The sequence below is a fragment of the Ischnura elegans genome, chromosome 1, assembly GCF_921293095.1.
Source record: "Ischnura elegans chromosome 1, ioIscEleg1.1, whole genome shotgun sequence".
NCBI lineage: Eukaryota > Metazoa > Arthropoda > Insecta > Odonata > Coenagrionidae > Ischnura > Ischnura elegans.
The window spans coordinates 71,359,526-71,382,880 of NC_060246.1; the positions used below are offsets into that span (position 1 = coordinate 71,359,526).

Genomic DNA, 23,355 nt, shown 5'->3' on the forward strand with positions numbered 1-23,355 from the left:
TCTGAATGGGAAAGAGCTGAGTTATTGAAATGATAAGATGAGCATTTATATTTTACCGAAGGCTGTGGCCCTCGCTATGAAAAGTACAGCCCAAGAGATAAGAGATTTACTAAACGCTCGCTCGTTTGAAACGAAATGAATAGAATTCGAATGATATCATATAATGTAAATGTATAGTGTATTCCTGAGTATCATTATTATCAAATACGTTACATTTTTCTAAGGCTTGATATTCTATAACATCAGCCCTTTCTCTGATGCTTCTTTAAACAGTTTCAGCTATAGATTTTCTAGTTGCTTGCGGGTTAAAGGCAATAATCATTATTCATTGTCATTTTGGAGGACGAAGGACTTCTTTTGGAATCTTCACATCACCCAGAAAATAAGCTTAATGGTTAAATCCTGGTACAAATTTCATAAGTCCTTCGTTATTCCACATGAAATTTATTTGTGACCAATTTCAAGATTTTAAATCGTCAACAGGGCCTGATGATAACCTGGTGATATTAAATAAATACGACGAGGAAAAACTAAGTCCTCGCTTTCATTTTTTGAAATTTTAGACGAATTCATTCAACTTCTGCCCATGGGCGTACCCAACTAGGGGCAGGAAGGGCCCCCCAGAAGCAAAAATCGCAAAAGTCTTGAAGAAAATCAGGACCGGATTGAAACTAAAGTTTTCGACAAATTTCCATTAAACCCACGAAAAACGATATTAATGTAAGGCATGTAACCAAAATATTTTTTTTCAAGCGAATGATTTTATAAACTAATAAAGCGCTGTCATAGTTTTCTTAAAAATGTTAGTTTCATTCACCTTTTCCATGCTCAAATGTTACAACTTGAACATCCATGGCTTTCTCCCCAACCCCTAGTTTTGATCCTGGGTACGCCCTTGCTTCTACCTGGCACTATCGATCTGGCACACTTTTGTTTTCACCCGCAGCGCTTTTGTCTCCCTTAATTTTATAAAATGAGCATGGGTCACCACCACGTGAGTTTAACACACCATTAAACCATACCTCTGATTCCTTTCAAATTTTGTATATTTTGTTATCCTTGAGAGTAGTGAAGGTTACAAATTTATTGAGTATTACTACAATTAATGGAAAAATATAGAACACCATATTTTGTCGTCCCGTTGTGTGTCAAAAAATGTGAGAGGGACCTAAGAATGTAAATGATTAAGACTATGAAACAGAAATACTGCATGAAATGGACTGAAGTGAGGAAATAAGGTGATTTTAACCCGTTGCGTACCGGGGTACTTAAATGTAGATGAACGAAGTATTTGGATAGAGGTGTTGAGATTGAAAATATGTGACAATTTTTTCGAACTGCTTTTGGCTTAAAGATGGTTAAAAAGCTAATGTTTAGACTACTAACTTAACTACACTGAAATATAACTTTACCCAGTCAAACTTTACGATACGTCCATTCAGAATAAGTAAAGAATAGCAAAAGAAAACGTACTACCTAATACATGTAGTATGCTTTAAAATTTCATACGTTGACGCGCCTAAATGACGAGAATATTCGTCATCCGTCCGATAAACTCGAGAAAAAAACTTACGAGGCTTCTCGCAATCCGTACGAAACTTGTAAATGAGAGGCCAACGGGGATGAGCCTTAGAAATAGGTGGTCGATTCCTAAAAATGAACTTTTTTGTTTCCTCTCTTTTAGGCAATTTATGTTTCAGTCATGAGTGGCAGATAACAGAGGAAACAATGCCCAGGTCGGGAGAGTTTGGAAAATCCTGCGGTGAGAAAAAGTTCGTTTTATTTCTGCGATGTGAATTTCTCCAAACAAAACATCGACCGTAACAGTTTCGTGCACGGAATATTTTGGCAGCTGAGGAGAACGCCGAAAGGTTAAAGCGATGCCCGTCACGAACCTCGCGACGTAAATAGAAACGCGATATGAGAAGAGAGGGATCGTTAGGATACCAGTAGAGTTCAGAAAGTGGGTAACGTTCTATGTTAAGGAAACGGGTGGATTCGGCATCAAAATTTCCCTTGCCCTCAGGAAGAGTGCATTTATCACTCGTCATGACTTCCTTTCTGGATTTCATAAGTCATATTCCGAACTTACTATCACAAAAAATAACTCCGAGAGTTCGATGAAGCTATGAATCACGAATATCTGTGTCCAATAATTCGGTGTTCCATCAAAAGAGCCATTCCACATGAAGCGGTTTTCCATCGTCTTCCTTTTAGGTGAAAATGGATCTCATGATCTGGAAACATTTCAATACCGATCGTCTGCTTTTAATTTTCATGGAAAATTTCCATATATAGTGTCTTGACTGTCTTAAAAATAATAATTGGAGCTTCTAAGGGTAATACTGAAGTGATATCTTGAATTTCTAGGTCAAGAGTTAGCGCGAAGCCTTGTGTAAATTACTGGTAAGAGATAGCAAGGGAAGAGACAATATCACATTCAAGCTGAGAGCTCAGTGTACACCTATGAATTGACGGACGTATATATTCTGAATCATATATAGGCACGAGGGTGGAGTTTTACATAGGTGTTCACGAAGTGCTTGAGTGAAATGCGTTGACAGCTATACACGCTTCAAGTAAAACGTTACACATTGTATACGGAATGAAAAATGTATACGGTCGATAGTTCCCGGTTTGGATTTTTCCGGCGATAAGGGTGACTTGGACCCTTTTTGATGTCTAGTCTCAGAACTGTTCGTGAGAAATACTCAAAAGAAAAACTCTTACGACCCGAAGGAAATTTTCTTCGCTATCGCCGTTGTGCAGAGGTCCATATTGACAGCCCAAGAGTTTCATACCGGTGTCTGGAAGATGAGAGTGTTTAGCGGCGCTGTGACGTATTTTGTGGAGTGTAAACCCACTTGACCGAGACATTCACGTGGCTATCAAATTTTAATGCTGATAACCCGAAAAAACACATTTTTGATGATTGTGCCTTTTAACCTAAGTGTAAATAGTTACAAGTTATTAAATCAGTAACAAAATTTAGCACTCCATTTGCTCTTGAAAAAAACAGATTGACTCTTGTCACTTGCAACGAATCTTATTTAGTATTCATGCATTCACCTGTGTGTGGTTGTATTTATGCAAGAGTTTTGGATTTATTACATGTCCTTCTCGAAGGATGTTTGCTATTTTGAAGAAAGGTAGAGATGGGATAAGTCAGGTTTTATTGTTAGCCTGGAGAGCTTTCCTACAGCATCTGATCAGAAACAGGGTACCACTAAAATGCGTTTGACCTCGCCGAGATTCGAACCCAGAAACGAAGGGATAAAAAACGGCTATCTTACTACCACTCTGGCCAGACCAAAATGATGTTTCCCTAAAATGCTCTTAAATGCCACTTAAGGTCATTACTCGTGGGATAAGCTATGCACAACCATGCTTTTATGATTGAAATATCACATGGGCTTTATGTTCACTCATACGCTTTACTAGATAAATGTCACATCAACCAACTGATAACACATCACCGATCGAGGTTAAGAAAAATTTATGTTTATAGTGTTTTTCTCCTTTTTTGCAATTGTATGGTATTTGTTTTTTGTCTTAGCAATTTCCTTGTTTTTTCAATAGATATATTTTGATACTTTACTCGGTTCATACAGAGAAATATTACCACTTGACCATAAGATTGACATGTTGCAATTTTGCCTCAACAGTGATTACCAACGTGATAAGCCTACCACCAATTATTCATGCATGCGCTTATACCTGTAGCCAAAGCTTGTTTATTGCGCTTTGTGGGAGAAAAATAAGTTTTGCTAGCTGACCGGAAGAAAATTCGCCCGCTTCCATTCCAATACCTCGTTAAAATTTTCGCGAAAAAAAACAAATGGCTATTCCACAAAACGTGCCTGTTTTTACAAAGTTTTCGCGTCATTCGGAAGCACCCAAGTGGCCGTATGTCTCTGACGGAGGCAATTAATTCGCGTAGGCCCAAAAAGGAGAAGGAGCTCGCGGACTCGAAGAAAAATGCATCTCGAGCAGGTTTGTTTTTTCCACTTCCCTTCCGCTCGCTCGTTAACTTTTTTTCTTGACAAACAAAAATCCTTCAGTGCTGCGGTAAAAGCGGGAGTGGATTTCATTAATCCCAACGTCAAGGTTTTTTCTCAGGTAGGTAGCTGAGCGGCGGAAAGAAACGTATATATATATGTGTATTGCCTCCCCTGCGAGGGAAGGAAATATTGCTATCGATCTGCCCAGAAGTATTCGTTCCGAGCTGTTTTCCCCGTTTCTTTCCTCGAAGTGTCCTTCTCTCCCCAGTTTTCTCCTCCCCAGCCGACGCAGTCTATCTCCTCAAAGCGGAGCAGGAACATTTTTCGTTAACGACAGCGCGGGGAATTGAGTTTTTAAGACCTCGCGAATAAAAACATTCTGTCCGCTACATAAACGCTTGTTGTCATTTTTTTATGCGCCCGATTCCGGAGGCCCGCGTGAGCACCCATGCACGAGGATCGCGAGTCTCCCCGGCTCTTTCAAAAGGGAGGAAAAAAAATAAAGCGTTGCAGATGGTTTCACTCCGCTTTTTTTTTTTTTACCCGCCACGGTATTTTTTTCCAAATTTCCCCAGGTTCCGTTTCGTAACCCTTAGATGGCGTTGAAGATGAACTTCGCCATCTTCCGACATTGGGGAAGGACAGGGGAGGTGGGTGGTTTCCTCAATATAGTCCATTTTTTATGGTGGTCGAAAGCAGCCTTTTTCATTCCTCGTTTACTTTTCCTATCGTCGCAAAATTTCCTTTTTTCTTTCACCTTTGGCATGAAATTCAAAGTTTTCTCATCTTTTGCAGTTAAATTTCCTAATATGGACATACTTAAAGAGGTGTATTTATTTTTAAATCATGTTCTGAGTCGGGTTAAAAAAATGTTTTTCGCTTGATACTTAATGAAATAAAAACATTTTCTCCATTTACATTTGAATTAGGAAACAGTGATTTAAAATACATAGATAAATAGACATTTTTGAAAGTTTTTCCAATAAAATAGTTCATTATTATTTCAAATTTCAAAACTCCATATTACCTTTCCTTTCATTTTTCAAAATATATGTCGCCCAAAATAATATTCTTACAATTAGATCAGTTATGATGCTCAAACTCAAGCTATGTTTTTAACCTACATTGCTTATTTATACTTAGTGATAGCGCTTAGTATTTATGGCGAAAAGTTTTACTCAGAATTACTCTAAGAAGTGATTATCTGTTTACGATTTGGGTATAAAAAAGCGACTCGAAAATAAAACTCTGAAGTAATAACTTTCCTGCGGTCTTGACATCTTTCAATCGATCATAATGTTATTTGAAAGCGGCGGTAGAAGAATTTTGGATGTGATTAGGACTAGGTTTAAGAAAATATAACCTTGAAAAGTTCGCGGTATGACTCGGTATCCGGAAAGAAGTAAGTTTTAAAAAGAAACAATTTGGAAGAGCATCCGCGGTTACAAAACTAATGGACAGTCTACCCATGAGCTTGCGATTATTTTGGCGTAATCCCTCTACTACCCGTTATCGGGAGACTTCTCAATGAATTCTCTGCTCCCTGTGTAATGACCGAGAATCAGACTTTGGCAAACTGCCATCTCTTCCGCCGTCGCGCCGTTGTTGGCTCTATCCAGGTCCCCTTCCCTCTTGCGTATTCCTTCTCCGGGCGTAAAGCACATGCGAGTTGTCGCGGCGAACGTATTTTCGCATCCTTGATGGAGATGTCTCAGGTACTCTCTTGGAACCCCTATCACGACACGTCAGGCACGAGCCAAACCCGCTCAACGCACGGAATTAAGATGTCACAGTTTTCTTAATTTGTTTAGCGGCCATTATTATGCTGCGAATATGCCACTTAATGTGATAGTATCTTTTTTAGGCGTGTTTTATACAAAATTTAATTGCTAGAATACCTATTTCGGAGCGAAAATTCACGGAAATCTTTTATCCTTCCACAGGTGATAAAGGACATTAGTGTAGGGGAAACATGAAATCAATGGCAGGTAACGTCATTAGGATGTCAGTCCCGCTTCAACTGCAATCCGGATGAGAAAAAGGAGAGCTTTCTTTCCTTCCACACGTAGGGTTTTGCTATTTATGGTTATATTTGATAAGATATGGCTCATGGAGAATAACTGTCAATTAATATCAACTGCAAATAACACGATCACTGATTGAATTTCCACACTTTCAGTCTTTTTATTTCCCTGATAAGTGTATAAGATGCTGGAACCATGGTAGGAGGTGTGACTGTTAATATTCTATAAATTGTAACAGTAGCAGTTTTATTTACTGTGGATATCATTCGTTTCCACTAAGTCAACGTCGATTCGCTTTCACAATTCACTATCAATATGTGATTGATTATGTTAAATATTTTTCTGAAGGATCCGAAGGATTGGCCCCCTTGCCATCTTTCCGTCATATTTTTTCACTATTCTCCCGGACCCATAATCCAAGTCTATTTAATATCGTTTATTTCCTGTATCTGTACTAAGTGATGTCGCACTACGACGAAATTGGTGGTATAGAATAGTGCATGTGAAACTTGTAAAGTGTTTTCATTTCAGCATGAAGCAATTTCACAAAGTCACGCCGCAAACTATTGATGTCCATGAAGTATGTACCAGATGGTGTCGCACTACGAAGAAATCGGTGGTTTAAAAAAAATGATATATGTGAAATTTACATTTCAGCAGCAATTTTACAATTCCACGCCGCAAGCTATTGATTTTAGCTAAAGTACTGACTAATTTAGAAGGATTGCGAATTTAACATGCATTCTAAGTCCAAGTTTATATCACTGGCCTAAGTCCACAGATCCCAGCTGATTAAAGCTGTTTCCTCGGTGTTTCGTTGGTTTTTAGTTTCAGGCACAATTAAGTCACATTTTAAAAATATTCTGAGTCATGGCATAAAAAAGGTTGGGCAGGGGTTAGGAAATGGGAGTATGGGAAGGGTTGAGGGTACATTTAGGTAAGCGTCACGTTGTTGTCGAATATGGCAGACAAGATGGCGGTCCCTATCTCCTCTTCTCCTTCGCTGCGTCGAAGCAATGGCGTTCGCGGGCGTTGGTGTGGGGGAAAAGGAGGCATAGGGATGCGAGCCGGGAGCTGCTTGATTAAAAGGAAATTGCCCGTGGACCGTGCCTTCTCTCTCTCCCTCTCTCTGGAGTCGCTCACCGTAAAAGTAAAAGGGATGTTTTCATAGTTTCGGCCCGAGTCAGTTTCGCGTCCGCTCCGGTTACACCCTAACGAGCGGTGATGTATGCGAATCTGTTTGTGTGTGCGTGGGACAGGGAGAGACGAGTCGCGGAAATTAAACCCCGGAACGAAACCTTATTAAGGAGGAGGCTCAATTGGAGCGAAGTTTTTGCATCCGCCTCCCTTTCGCTAGGAAACCTGAGACGATAAGCTTGACTCATCCTCGAAAAAAAAAGTTTTGTAAAAATCTTCTCCTCATCTTCTACAATCCTCCTCAGGCAGTTTTCCTCCCTTGTAAATCTCGTTAGGTTCGAAGCGGGATCATAACTGAACCCAATGAAACCACTTTTCCTTCCATCTCTTTCTCGCGTCATCGTCGTGCATTTCCAAAAAAAAGAGACGGTTGACGTCTCGGAGTGAATGTGAACTGAGCATTCATCGTGACTACGCATTAGTTAATAGCCGAGGCCATCATTGACCCGATTCATTCATACATAGTATTTCAATCCTAAGACTATAATTCCTTATTTCCCTTGAATCAAAAAAACCTTGTAGATTTCGCTTAGATAATTCTAATCTCGGTGTGAATTGACCTTAATTGAACACGAAGCAATTTCGCGAAGTGTCCCCTCAAACTATCCACTTTATTTCTCTCTTTTCAAAGGTAATAAATTCAGTTCATCTTGTTTGTATCCTTCATTATCTGCCCCAACTACTTATCTCTCGGTCTTCCTAGAGAGGAATTTCCCTCCATTCTATTTCTCTCGTAAAGACAGTCTTATATCTGTATTTATCCACCGGTCCTTCTCTGACGCATGGTGCTTCACAGTTCCCTTTCTTCTCCTATTCGGTACACCACCTCGTTTCTCTCCCTATTCGTCCATTTGACATTCAGAACCCGCCGCCAGCACCAGGACTCGAGAGTGGTGTAGCCAGGGGGGGGGGGTCCGGGGGTCCGGAACCCCCAGAGATATAGAAGCAATTATTTTCCTTCATAAAAAAAAATATTGAAAAATCATGAGTTTACAAAATATTTCGTTAACAAATGAAGTTTTTTCGATTATGAAAAGATTGAAATTAGTTTCAAACCCTCTACTTAAGTAACCTGTTATTCAAAAAATTTCCCCCCTGGTTTTGGACCCTCCCCCCGAACGATCCCTGGCAACCCCACTTACTCGAATGGTTTAAGTCTTTTCTGACCAGATTTTTCAATTGTACCTTTGAAACCCCTTGGCTTCAAAAAAATGCTATCTATTTTCGTTGATAGAAAATAGAAAAATAATTATACATGTATATAAAATAGTCTTCTTTCAAATACTAATGACACTACGACTCCATGAGTGTTGAATTCAATGGCATTAAATTTTAAAATCTCAATAAACATGAAAACAAATAGCAGCTACAAATCAAATAGTGCTACAGACGGAATAAGTCAATCAGCGATTCACCTGACGCGAGCAGTTCATTGAGATGTGGAGGGTCACGTGTTTTGGGTCCTTTCAATTTTATGCTGTAATTCTCAGAAGCCAAACATCACAACTCTTTCCTGCCCTCGCCCTGAGTGAGATTGACGCGTGTTTCGTCAAGTGCGGAGGCCGAAGCTCCGCGAAGGAGGAGGAGGAGGAGTATCCGCGGCATGTTGTGATTGGACGGGTCTGATTTCCTTTCGAAAATGATTTTTTTTCTTCCTCTCTCAGTCCTCGGCGGGCGGCGTCTCGGCACTGGGCGAACGGCTGTCTGTCTGTTTGTGCAGAATGGTGCCATTGATTTTGAAGTCCCCGAAGCATCGCGAACTGAATTCGCCCCAGAGGAATGGGAGTGGGAGAGAGATATATAAAGGGTGGCTGAAGAGCGGGCTGGATGAGCCAAAGTGCTCGGATTAAGTCTCGCGTCATTCAGGGCCTGCGCTCTTGATTTTTAAGTGGCTCATCTGTCGATTCTCACTCAATTCCATCCCTCTCCCTATCCTTCCTCCCCCTCTCTCGCCCTTTAAAAGACTTCCTACTTCCCTCGAATCCTGTGCTATATTTAAGCACCTTGACTGCTCGATATAGTTCTACGGAAAACTGATGGGAAGAAAGATTATCTCGCAGCAAGTTTACCAATTGGTTGCAGGCGTGGTTTAAGTGGCGATTTAAAATACCAAAGTATTTATAATTGAGAGTGAATATCGGAGGAATACACCAATGCATAAAACAATTATAATATCAAAAAATACTGGGATATTTATGACTTAAACGGAAGTAATAACCTTTAGTGAAACGGCCCATTAAAATATGTAACATTGAGATGGAACAATAGTGGTTCATATCCCGTGATATTCAGAGGTAGTATTTAAGAAAAGTTGAAAAAAATGTCCATTTGAAGACAAAAAGTGATCTATTGAAATACTTTTGTGGTTAATATGTCACATAAACCTGCAGATAAATTATGCTTAGTGATAAAACCCTTAAAGTTTTGGAAATTACCGTTTTAATTATTTACCTGGGCCATTGGAAGTACCAATTATGAATATTCTATCGATATGGTCTTTATCGCGACAGCTTGATGAAGTTCTCTAGAATACTGTCCGGCGCAAAATCCCGCAGGTTAGATTATATCAGATTAATTAGATAAGGTTAAAGGTTAGATCTCGCAGAACATCAATCAATTGTTGGAAGCGAGGGCATGGGTAGAGTGGACCTTTGGGTCCTTTTGCGTCTAGTCCTGTTTATCACTGTCGCTGTGACTGGAATTGCTCTCTGGAAGGTAAGCATGCCCGCTAGTAATTCATTGGGGCCGCGTGCTAACGTAGGATTAGCCTTATCCGAGAGATATAAGCCCCTGTGCTATAAGGACTATATATAGGATATATATATTGTGTGATATAAGGACTGTGTGCGCGTGTTCGGTAGATTACTTTTTCGCTGGACAGAATGATCTTCTAACTAATTCCTTCCGCCCTCCTATGGTTATAATTCGATAGATTATTTTTATAGTGTTATACTATTAATGCCATCTATTGCTTTAATGGTGACTTTATGAATATTTAAGTAAGAAACTTCATATCCAATTCAAGTAGAATGAAAAAAATCAAATACTCTCTCTCCATCGGAATTTGTACATTTATCATCTGAAACAAATGATGGAGTCGACAAAATTCTTCATACGTTTTAAATTTGTAAATAAATTTCTCTTCCGTAATAAAGGCTCAAGCGATCCTTAATTCCAGATTGCTGGTTTCTTAATTAAAAGTTAAAGTTGATTAGCTATGTATCCTAAATAAATAAATAGATCATAAATCTCTTTTGGTGACTTTTACCTTGCATCAGTGGTAGATATTAAACTGTCTATCGCCTTTGTAAGATATTTTTACCTAATACCACATGCCTTATGTAAGAGATTTATAAGAGAATTCAGATGCATATTGTCTTATTTTCTATGCTTACGCTTCTATCGTTTTCTTATTGATTTTACAATGATTTTTTAAGACCAAGATATCATACTTATCGAAAATCATATGCAAACATTTCAAAACGACTGTAGTGACATCAGACAGTTAAATATAAATGTGTTGCAGCAAAGGCAGCAAAAAATTCTATACCTGATTCATGGGTTGAGAAAAACGCTCGTTCTTAGTATCTAATGGTTGTATAGATATTGGGTATCAAAATAAATGCTATTTTATGAAATCACATTATCGGTATATTTTCACTTAGTTATATTATCAACAGATAATTTGTTAAATTTGGATCTCACCTATCGCTTGTAACCATCATCGCAGAAAAGAGTGTAAACGCGCTGGGCGAAGTCCACTAAGACAATGGTTTTCGGTTGGTGTTTGCTATCTTGAATACTGAATCTTGAGTGTACCGTTTCTTTAGGCTGGTGGTTGACCAGCGTGCCTAGTCTCGTGACTCATGTCTCCCTTGAGCAGTGGTTGGCTGGGATGATTTCATTCATTCAGAGAGACGAATGAAGCAAGCGATCTTTGTACGCTTGAGTAAGTGCGAGTTAATTGGCTCGGGTCGTTTACTCCGACCGACATTGCTATTCCGTTCATGGATTTTGCAGGATGGGGAAATAGATTTACAGATGGGATTTTCAAATGATCCTCTGATTAAAAATCGAAGCTCGTAAAAGTTGCTGCTTGCTCTAAAAGATGGTGATATCGAAGTTATCGTTCACCCGTCAATTCTCTATTCGGATGGAGAATTGGGCAATGGTTTTTGGATAGAAGAGGTTATTGGTCTCAACTAGTACCCTGTCTCTTTCCTAGGAAATGTTTTGAACTCTGATATTAACTGGGAGATTGGGTTAGTTTGGTCGTTAGAGTGCTGGCTTCCCGCCCAATCGCTCCGGGTTCAAATTCCGGCCTTTGCAGAGATTTTGAAGAGGTTGCCCAAATGCTTGAGTGCCTAGTGGAGCGTATTACAAGTGCAGTACTCCGTCCGTCGGATGGGGCGTTAAGTCGTGGTCCCCTTGGCGACTTTCGTTAGAAGTAGACTAATCCCGGCGCCAGGTTTCACTATACCCTTCCTTCCCTACCCTTCCTACCTACCTACCCTTCCTCATGGTGCAATTAACCTTATCTGTCATTCACCTCCTCTAAGTACCATGCCATACTAAGTATTACCTGAAGTCACACTATTAGCTGTCACTGCACTAATCACACTTAACTACAGTTTATATCCCTTGTAATGTACTAAGTCATAATTGTCAGGTACAAAAACGATCATTTTGTGGGAAGTGTGGAATCATTTAAATTGCTTACCGCCTTTCATTGTTTCATGGTCATCTTAAGGTAAAGAGTTTTTCATCGGATGGATATTTGGAAATTAAACACTATCAGGAAGAAATCAACGTCCGACCGGTCTGATCAGTCGATTAAATAAAATGTATGATATAAAAATAAATAACACGATCCTTTGATAAATAGAAGAGACTTGATCGGTGGGACGATAATCCGAGAAAAGTAAAATCGTTTAGGAAACGGCAGTTTTCGTTTCCGGCCTAGAATCACTCTTTATTATTCAAAGTACTTTGGGAATTGTAATTCTGGAATGATACATTTCAAGGCAGAAAAAATTAACGTTCAAATACATTCATCGGCAGAGTTGGTAGCTAAATATGATGATATTTAAGACCTTTTAGTGGGGAATCTTGTATTTAAGTTACCCTTGCATTGTTACTAAATTCAGGGATGGCATATGAGAGAAATGTTAGTCTTTACAATCATCGCATCTCGACGCCTGGGAAAGTTGAAATACAAGAGCTGTATCTTGGTGATGACGTGTGAGCGTTGAAACCGGTCGAACGAATAAACGGGTGCGGAAAATTACTACGGCTGTTTACATCTTATTAATATGGATTTCCACAAAGTGAACTCGTCGGAAATCGATCTGATAGGTAAATTAAGTCCACTCATCTATTTTTTGACTTTCCGTTGCTATCATTAGTTATCCGCGGCGAGTTCCCTTTCCTCGTTTGATTTTCTATCTGGTCCTAGGCGTCCATCGATGGAAATGAAAATCTTTTCGCTCGGACAATGGTGTTTGTGAATGATCCGCATTCTCTCGTTGCTTTGTTTCTCCGATCGCCGAACCCGATGCCTTCGATTCGGCGTCTGCCTCGCTCCGATGAATCAATGCATTGATGAGATCGGATCCTGCCCGTGCCGATAGGCGGCGGGCCTCGTGCCCGGAAGTAGAGAATGCTTTCGGGAAGTTGACTGGGAGTGAAGTAAACTCCATTTGGAGTGATTGGCCCGCGAAGATATCGGATCTCTGGCCACGATGCCAAACAAACGTGCATCAGCTCTTGTTTTATCTCTACATTCGCATTGGGTTTCATTCCGCCGCCGTATGTGATGCTCGACTTGAATGATGTCAGCATTTAAAATTTTAAGTCTTTCGAGGTGAATACTATCATGAACACGAGGTGAATGGTATAAAGTATCGAAAAAGCTATACATAATCATGAAAACAACTGATTTTTCCATTTAAGGTCTTCGATTTTGAAAATTGTATGTGAAAACACCCCTTTTCTTGGTAAAATGGTTCACTGACGTTATTCGGGTCGTTATCGAGGCTTATTTCAGTTGAAGAATTGAACAATATTTAATTCTACATTAAATTTCGCTTGATGATTTGTCATTCATATTTTTTTTCATCTTTTTACAGGTATTTGACAAATACACGTGCCTCTCGGGGAAGTATGGTAAATGTGTCCGAGACAGCGATTTTCGGTGTTTGCGGTATCGTTTTGAAGAATGTTGGAGATAGGAAAAAAATGAGAGTAAGACGGTAAGTAATGTTTTACAACTGTATTTCAGTCAAGCATTCGTTTTGCTAGGAGAAAGAAAATTATAGCAAATATCAGCATGATATTTTCGTAGTCTCTCTTCACGTTTGCAGATGATATATTGTCCCATTTTACACAACAAAACTACGACGAAAAAAAATAATATTTAGATAAAAAGCCAAAATATAGTTTTTTGATAATTTTTACAGGAATGGATTTGACCCTTATCGTACTAATCACATCTTTGGTATGTTTTCATTTCTAAAACATTTTAGCTGTGCCGTTACTTAGCCACTTGTGAACTAGAATTATCTGACCCTTTTTGAAGGGTAGAAGCTACGTGAATTATTCATTGTCAATCGACTGTGAACATAAAAGCTTAGTAAGGATTGATTAATTCATATTTTTAGTATACAAATTTGAGCTGGTAAAAAATCTTCCACTTGCGCTGTTTTTTGAGAAAAAATTCTTTCTTAAATCGTCTGCCGAAAAATCTAACGATTTTTTTTACTCTGTAAGTCATCAAGATGAGACGTGAGTGGGCCAGGCAGATTTCAAAGAATTTGAGAAATTCATGATGCATCCGATAAAAAAAATTGGGAAAATAAAAATTTGAAGACTTTATTGAATGGCATCAGACAAAGCGGGAAGAGCAAAAGAGTTTTTTTTTCGTCCTCGTCTGCAGGCGACTGAGTCCAAGCGGAAGAAAAAGAAGTGAATAGCGGTAACGGCGTGTGCTTCGCGGTCGGATTCGGAAGTGGAATTCTTCGGTGATCTCCGCAATCGCGGTATCCTCACGGCCGCAGCCATAACGCACGCGATAAAAAAATAACATGAAGGGATCCATATATTTCGCTTGTCCCTTCCAAAAACACTTTTTTGCTCCACATTTTATGCTATTTTATACTCCCAAGATGAAAGTTCCTCCCAGCTGTGGTTTTTTAGCCCCTCCCCCTGGCGTTTGCCAGCTGAATTGGAGTAATAAATATAATCAAATAAAAAATATGAGTATCCTAAAGCGCTTTGAAACATATTGAAATGTATAAATTCAACAGATTCAATCGAGATATCGTGGAAGTTCTTCGTATAATAAAAGAAAAAAATGCTCTTTTCCACAGAATATTTTACTTCGTGCAAATAGTTTCAGCCCATCGAACCATCATGTACACGCAAGACATATCCAATAATTCATATTAATCCATCAAATAGTTATCCAAATTTCATAAAGGTACTTAATAATATTGAAATTTGTATCCAAATATTCAATAGTCACATTTTTGATTAAAAATACAAAATCACATGATATAAAGTTCGGAGAATATTACAGAGGGTATTGCTGTATTTAAAATATTCCTCTATCACTTATTTTGCTGGTTATTTCGTACTGAATATTTCAATAATGCATTAATATTTTATGACTACTTAAATGTTTACAATTTCACTTACCGATATTTTTTCTTAAATTGCATATAATGCTGTTATGGTCTGTTATGCTGCAAATGAAACGATCATTTCAAGTAAGAATGGGTTAAAATTGTAAAAGAAAGAAAATCTGTCGTAGAATCGATGGCTTTTTTCAATGTCTTAAAATTTGAGCTCAATGATGAAAAGTGATTTCAAACGGTAATTTTGCGTTGCTATGATATTTTGGACATTTCAAAGCGTGCAATAATGTTGTAATTTCTATTCTCCAACTTGTGGAACATTCACCCTTAGCCTCTCTTATATTCGCAAAACCCCATCCACTGAATAGCCTATCTTTACTACGGGAAGGTAATGCTTGTCTACGGGCCGTATTCATCCTAGAATATGCAGTCGCTTCTCTCCAAGCCGCCATCCTTTGCAAATGCGGGTTAGCGTGTCGTGATAGAATCGCGTGCTCTTTGTGTACCTATGAACTGCGTGTTCCGTGCGTTTTGGAGCAATCGGAGATAGCTGATTCGATAAGGGATAAACGCCTAGAATCCACCCATTGGCCATTACTGCTCTGGAATGTAGTGATTCCACCGTGGAATTTACCATCCGCATCGAAATGTCCGATGCAAAACAGTCGCGTAGTTACAGCATCGATTCGATGTGAACTGTTTTCTCTTCGAATAGGCACTTGGCGCTAGTTTTCAATATTTTGCCTTGGTAGGCTGTGGTTTATCTTTTCCAATATCAGGTTCTGTACTAAATAAAGGAATTCATGAACACATTAAGCGCTGATATATTGGTGCTAAATTTTTGGTTGATAGTTCAGGAAATTTTGATTTTATATTCCTGATTTTTTTTTAATAGAAAAACTCTCTCCCTCTATGTCGCTAATAACCGGTAGTGTTTTATAGACCCATACATTTAGAGTTGATTACTCTGGTCGCTGCCGTAATAATTGAGTAGTTAAATTTTTCCTGACTCTGTCCTGGTAATTTTAATCGATCAAATAAGGTACGACAACATACCAGGGTAGAGAAAATTTGTCATGATCTTTTGTAATAGTTTCCCGATTGCAATATTGCGAATTGTTCCTTAGGTGTAAAGATAATCTCTCCCCTGTTGCCAATTGCTAGGGCTCAAATTATTTCTTTCTAAAAAGTAACGGAAGAAGGCGAGATATAGTGGAATAACATCCTATAAGTGTTGAAAGAACAGAGAGATGGCACTTTTGCACAGGTTTATTATTGAATGTACGACGCGTTTCGACCGTCAGGTCATTATCAAGTACAAAATTAAGTAATTTTTTCTCTCCGTGTGTTTGAACCGGACGGTTTTTATGTCTATCTAAATGCAGGAGCTAGACATTTCTCATGGACACGTTTTGAGAATTTCTTGGAAAATTATTATTCATTTAAGTTGCTAGATACCTAGGTGGTTGTAAGCTAAATTATTCACATTTTCGCTAATGATTTTGATTAATGTTTTACATTTTCCTCTCTATTGCTGCATGCTCATTTTCATGCGTTCAACTCTTCTCGTTCAAAAATAAGCACCCAGCAAAATCGCACTCCAATAACCACCGTGAAGTATGAAACGTGGTTAATAGTTAGATTATTGCTAAAATTTATCCATAGAAGAACTTGTGGAAACTCTACGTAGCCGTTTGAAATTCTTTGATGGAAGAAAGAGTCTTTGAAAATGGACTGAGGTTCGCAAACTGGCTTTCAGGAAATTTTTTCACTAATGGGCGAGCCCACCAGGTGTGCTAGGAATACTTGAAATATTGCGTATTCGATTACCTACATGTACGTACTCTCTCAGCCTGGGCGTTCCTGCCATTTTCCTTTTAGTACGCATCGCGGCTGGAGGCGATATAAATGGCAATTACGCTCTCGCCTTTTGACGTTGAAGGCTGACTGACGTGTGGTCAATTACGGGCCGCGAAGGCAACACCCGGAAAGTATCGGACGCGGATTCTCTCGCGCCGATCGGAAAGGTTTTCTCTCCGAAATGGTTACCACCACTCGGGCGGGAGGTTGAAGTGCATATAAATAATTCCCACTCGCCCGAAGAGCCGACGTGGCGCAACCCTTCATGCGGACAGGGTAGAGCTTTTTCCGAGTCGACTTGACTATGTTTTCATCCGCGAGTTACGGCGCACAGTGGGCTGAGATAAAAAATATTGGCCTGGATTCCAATTTTTGAATTTACTTTAATTTTGCGATTAGTGAATGAGAAATCTATATTTTAGACTAAATTGTACAGAACAAACGTCAATCTCTTTTCGTTTAAATATATTTTTTACCGTCCGCCAAAATAGGAAGAAGTCTATGAATAATGAGATTTTTTTGCGATAAATTAAGTTTTTTTTCATGCTAATGAGTATTATTAGGAGTTGGTTCGCATTATGGGTATCTTAAGCTACTCTTCTAGATTACGTTGATCTAGTTATTCAAACAATTACTTCTTATTTAATTCATTTGTGCTTTACTTAAAACGTGATATTTTTCTCGTGATTAGTTTTTATAATGATGAAAGTAGTTATCACCGCTGGCCCCCCGAGATAGTTACACCAGGAATAATATTAGAATTTATTTTACTCGACGGAAGAGAGAAATATCGCCTTCTTTAGCCTTCTGGTTTTTATCAAGATTATCTAAAATGGAGTCGGCCGATTCCGACTTCCCTTCAACGTCACATGTGTCGTAAAATTATTTTATTTGTATTCTGAGCCCACATATAACCCAAATTAAGGCAATTAATTGAATTTCGTATTCTTATCAAACTAACTGAAAGCATCACCTTTAGCAATGTTAAGCTGGGACAGCTAAAAATTATTCTGTGAGAGAAGCAGGAAATCTAATGCGAAGTATATAAACTATCATACAAAGAAAACCATGGAGGGAAGCAGAATAAACAAGGAGGAGATAGAAGAAAAATTTCTCGGGATTCCCACCGGGTGTGATAACCTAAAATTTTACAAGGGGGAGATAGCTGGAGCCGACCAAAAAAGGCGGAGGTGCAAAGAGCTAGTGAAGGAAATGCAACGAGTGAATGAGGTTTGCGTAGCAGAAAACGAGACTAAAAGAATGACAAGAAGCTCCTAGGAGATTATACAAGATCGCGGAAGAAGTGGTCTACCAATCTGCTGAAGGATTCGGTCGCGTGTGGAAGACACGCGGCCGTTCGCGATAGGAGTAACGGAGATGAATAACCCGAGAGCGATAACAGCTGAGGTACTAGGCACGACAAGGGAAATAGAGTTGAGTAGTTCTAAGCATCAGCAAAAAAAATTTGGCACAAATATTTACAAACAACGGCGAATATAGTAACTTAGTTTACAAATAAAGGACTATGATGTTTTAATGGTGGTGAAATACGTGTAATTATAATAATTAAATTTTTTATTTTAAGATGTAATAATTTGATTTTGTAAGTTAGGCCCTGTAATTTTTCTAGACCTTATCTTCACGAGATTACACTGGGCACGCATACTTTTGAATAATTATTTAAGTAGCTACTATATTTGCGAGTGTATTAGCTAATATGATTGGGTTCCGTTTGATGCAATGTGTTCTAATTAAAATGTACGCCAACTCCTTTAAGAGACGAGCCGAGTGATCAATATATTTAACGGTATGTTACAGTGCGTATCTTCGTCTTCAATATATCGGCGAAATTAGGGCTAATTCGTCATCCTTACCTTTGAAAAAGTTGGACAAGACACAAATATATGCGCTGGATGGTGATAAAGCCACCAAAGCGGGATTCGAGGCTTTTCTTCGTAGCGGCACGGGCAGGCATTGTTGGCCACCTATGAGCCGTGAAAGGGTGGACGAAAGGAGCCATCGTTTTTTTTCGTCAATTATGTACGGGTGGAGGGTTTTCGGAATGGCGATACCCTAGGGTTTTCGAGCACGAAGTCACGGGTCCGGAAATTGAGTTGTCCACGTCGGGCGTTGTTTTGATTACGAGGCCAAGTGGGAACAAGAGCACCGTTTGTTTTTGTTATTGTTTGCTGTCCCCGTATACCATCCACGGGAGACGCTTGATGACGGATAAAGCACTGACTGTCGTCAGAAAGTTATCCGCTGTGTTTGCGAGATTGAATCAAGCCTCGAGAATCAAGTCAAGCTCTTTGGAGTCGTTTTTTTTCCTCCACCCTTTCACAGGAACTATGCGATATTGGAAAATAATTCCTTTCCAAAAGTTTAGCGCGTGTGTTAATAAGACGCACCAATATTTTATTGTTTATTTTTCAAAATTTGTTCAGTGATTTCATTGCTATGTAAAATTTTGGTGTGGTAAGAAACTATAGTGGTTTCTTTCATGCAGTCGTTTACGGTGATTTATTGTAAAGAAATGTCTTGTAATTTGATGGGAGGCATTCTATTCAATTTGTCACCATTATTTTTTTACATTCCACATTATATTTCACCTTTTTTGTTCGGTTTGATTTTTAAGCTCCTTAATTGAGCCATTTGACGGCATAGTGTGCAATTTTACTGTAAGAGCATTTAAAGAGGTAAATAACTGATGCGAACTCAAAGGAATTGTGTAATTGTGTTATTATTTCATCTATTTAGATTGTCTCTTATTTTTTTATAATATTCGTGCTTTTCTATATTCATGCTCTGTTCTTGGTTGCTAATTTTTCTAAGTTGCCTATATTTTCATTGACTAATCCTTTTTCGAACTATTTCCCCTTCAATTACTATCTCAGACTTGCATCTACCATTTCCATCGCCCAAAAGTACTAACTTCTTCCACATTACCGCGAGCTGTTGCAATACGATATTTGGATGACCTAAGATTCATGACTTAGTTAAGCACTATTCCAACGGATTTTTATCTCTCTACTACAAGAACTATTATCTTAGAAGACAACTGATTGTCTAAAAGAAGATAACAATAGCAATAAATTTACGGAGTACGAGTCTTTTATTCGAAAACGAAGGAAATCTCTTTGACGCCGGTGTACTTATCTATTCTGAAAAGGGAAAGCTAGTGAGTAATGTGAATATATACATTTTTGCTGGCTCATTTGAATTCTCAACATACCGTACGTGATTCATTCCTCGAAAATTGCTTTCCTTAAAATATGCATCAACAATGGTAAAACGGTGATATCTTTAACCGACTGGTGAAGGTGTGGTGGGAGTTTTCTGGATAGGACCCTGATGTAATAGGACCCTAGAGGAAAGTAAAAATTTTAAGCGTATTTTGGGAGCATAATGCGTGCAGTTTTATGTAAATTTTTTCAATTAAAATAAATTATAAATTTTGTGGTTTATGGGGAACTGTTAGTCTAATGCGTTACAAATTTATATTCTTTGGACTTGATAGATTTCTTGTTTATTTCAATTGCTGAGAATTCCATAATGACGACGAGTCATTTTCATCATCTATTGATTCTAGAATTCTATATTTTCAATCTCACCCTTTGGCTTTTCATTTTATTTCACATAAGGTTTTTCGATCCTTGAATTGCAGTAAATCCTTCAAGATAAGAGAAATTCCACTCCGTGTATTTAATACTGCGATATTATTTTCTGCTTTTCATTGTTCTTCATTTCAAATCGCAGGAGTGGAAAATTGAATGCTGGCATCAGACAGGCACTCGGGTGACGTGACGCCCGTGTTTGTTCTCTTACGTCACGATGCGCCTACTTGGCGAAGGACAGGTCTTTGAGTATAATTAGTTCTCACGCCGGGACTAGATAGAGTATGAGTAGAATGGCATTGCATAAATAGGCAAACGTTGTATAATGAACGAGAAATGGTGTTCCAAACATCCTTATAGATATATGTTTGGTAGTTGGTAATGTCCTCGCCTTTAAAGTAACATGCCAAGAGCAGGTAAGTGCTTTACGCGGAGGAAAACAAGGCGAATCGTTTCGAAACTTTGTATTTCATTAAACACAACTTTCATGCAATCCAGGAAATAGGGGTTCAGCTCAAGGATAGGCGAATGCTAGATGATTGACGAGGGTTCGGAGTTTTTCAGAACTTGGTTAAGTTCAGTTTTAATTTTGATAACATTTTTCCCTTTCAGTGAGCACTACCTCAGAAATAATTTATCTAATACGTGAACCGAGGTGGTTAGATTAAGTAGAGAAAAACCTGAGACCTGTTCGTCTAGTCATATATTCATTTCGCTGGTTCTTTGATAAGAAAAGTGGGAGCATAAAAATGCGTTCTTTTTTTTAACCTTTCATTCGTTCCTATTTAAAACTTTTGTGAAATATAGAACTTTTAACCCTCTTTACGGATGACTGCCTGTATCCTCGTGAGGAGCCTATTACTTGAACTATCAGAGCAACTTGTGTGAATGGGAGAGGGCTCCTGGGTCAACATATTCGCGTGTCAGGTAGTAGGGCGTGCGCGACCTCCCGTCCAACGGGGTGCTCAATGGCCTTGAAATTTCCTCACGACATCCTCGGCACTTGGGTGCTCAATAAAGAGAAGCATCACCCTAATGTTTGTGGCACCATGGTACTCGGTCTAACTCGATCCAACAATCAAGGTTCATCTCTACGATTATATTATGGTTGATCATTTTTCTTTCGTTGAGAGGACGCATTCCTCACGCTTGACTGTATTTTTTCGTCAAATTACTCGTTTAAAATTTAAGCTATCATCTTTTATTTCTGCGAGTTTATAGAGGAGACGGTTATCAGTACTAAATTTGATAATCTTTCCTCTTTATTCTCACGTTAGAATTTTTTTATTTGAGATATTGGAGAATGTTATAAAATATCTTTTTAGTTTACCCTCGCCGGCCTCGGTGGTACCGGGGTAAAGTCCCCGGCTACTAACCTAGAGGTCGCGGGTTCGTATCCTGCCTTGTTGGTTTGACCACCATCCAGGGCATGGATGTATGTGATTGTTAAACAAGTTAATTGTAAGAGAGGACTATTTAGTCCTAAATCGCTTGTGAAATAAAGACGACCTTACTATTACCCTGGAAATATCAAAACGATAGTATAGGCATCAATTGAGCGGTACATAATCAAAAAATCAAAGACAGACAAAATATCACCGGCCTAGCGGGAATGTTGCTACCTATAAAGTTTTGGATATTTTAACAGTATCAACGTTCAAACGGATAAAACATGCTCCTCTCTCTCTCTTCTTTTTATTTAATTCTTAGATATTTTTATCGATCGCTTTCCAGTCAACAAACCCGTAATTAATAATTTTCAAGGAAGTGTTGTCAGCGAGATGTTATCTTTACCGAGGATATTGCCGGAAATAACTTCATTTCAGCCTCACGCTCACGATAATTGGAGATTATCAAATGGTCGTAAAAATTGTTAGAAAGTAGGTTTCCGCGGACGAGCTTATGTCATAACAACACAACTCTTGTGCTTTTGGGGGCACAGGTTTAGGACGGGTGAAGGGAATTTACCTCATTGACAGTACAGTGCGAAAGTAGAATTTTCGTCTTTACCAGAATGAAAATCACAACTTCAGTGACCACAGCTGTGGAAATTATGCCTCTAAGTGGTTGAGCGTGGCTGCTAAATGATGTTGTTTGGGATCCGGGATATACTTGCACTGCTATTGTTATGTCTGGTCATTTTTATGGTTATTTCTTCTTGGTTTTTCCTGCTAATCTTAGCTACCATACTTATGGAAATTTTGAAATTGCAATAAAAGGTGGTTTCATATGCATGTCATGTTGAAAAGTCATGGAAATATGATCAAGTCTTCTTTAAAAGTATTACATTTTAGTTGATTTACCGATGGCCACATTTTGCACAAGTTATTATATATTCCTGTTGAAAAATTGTTCTAGAATTATTGTGAGAAATAAATCTAGCTATCTAAAACGAAAAGCTATTTTTTTTACTTTTTAGCATTTCTGTCTCAGATTGTTCCTCTTAAGCCAATGATGTAGTAAAAGAGTATTTTTACATTTAACTACTCTTTTCTTTTGCCCTGTTTTCCTTAATGAGCCATTTGGAAATGGTAGCCTTCTCCAGTAACATAGCTTTGTATGAAGCGCTTGGAATATTATGGGTTGACAGTTGAATGATCCAGAAAACAGAGTGCGTAGCTATTTTAAGTAAATATTATGAAATACCGCATTAATATTACGGACTAAATGTTGACGAGTGCACTAGTTATGGATCTCGCGGGAATGGTCTCTGCTTTAAAATATCCTTTTGCCGTGGATCTCGTGTCCGGGAATCAATGCATTTGTGAACACGGCCTGGTATAGCCAATTATCTCAATGAATGGCTACTTGAAATACAGAGTAATACCTTGATCAAGCATGGAGATATTAAAAATGGCATTATTTCAAATGAATGATGGAGTGCCATAATAGTGATGTAAACCACTTGTATCAATAACGCACACTTGCTGATTAAGAGGCGTGGAATGGCAAATGATGGAGATTGTGCGAAGACGTTGAGTCACTATCAAACGTGAATCATGCCGCCACTGCCCAGAAAGGATTC

General features: G+C 38.7%; 1 protein-coding gene across 2 annotated transcripts in view; it reads right to left on the reverse strand.

The window, feature by feature from the left end:
• LOC124163067 (serine-rich adhesin for platelets-like) overlaps positions 1-23,355 on the reverse strand; it is a 191,343-nt gene that overhangs the window by 47,360 nt on the left and 120,628 nt on the right. The gene's annotated exons all lie outside the window — the stretch shown is intronic.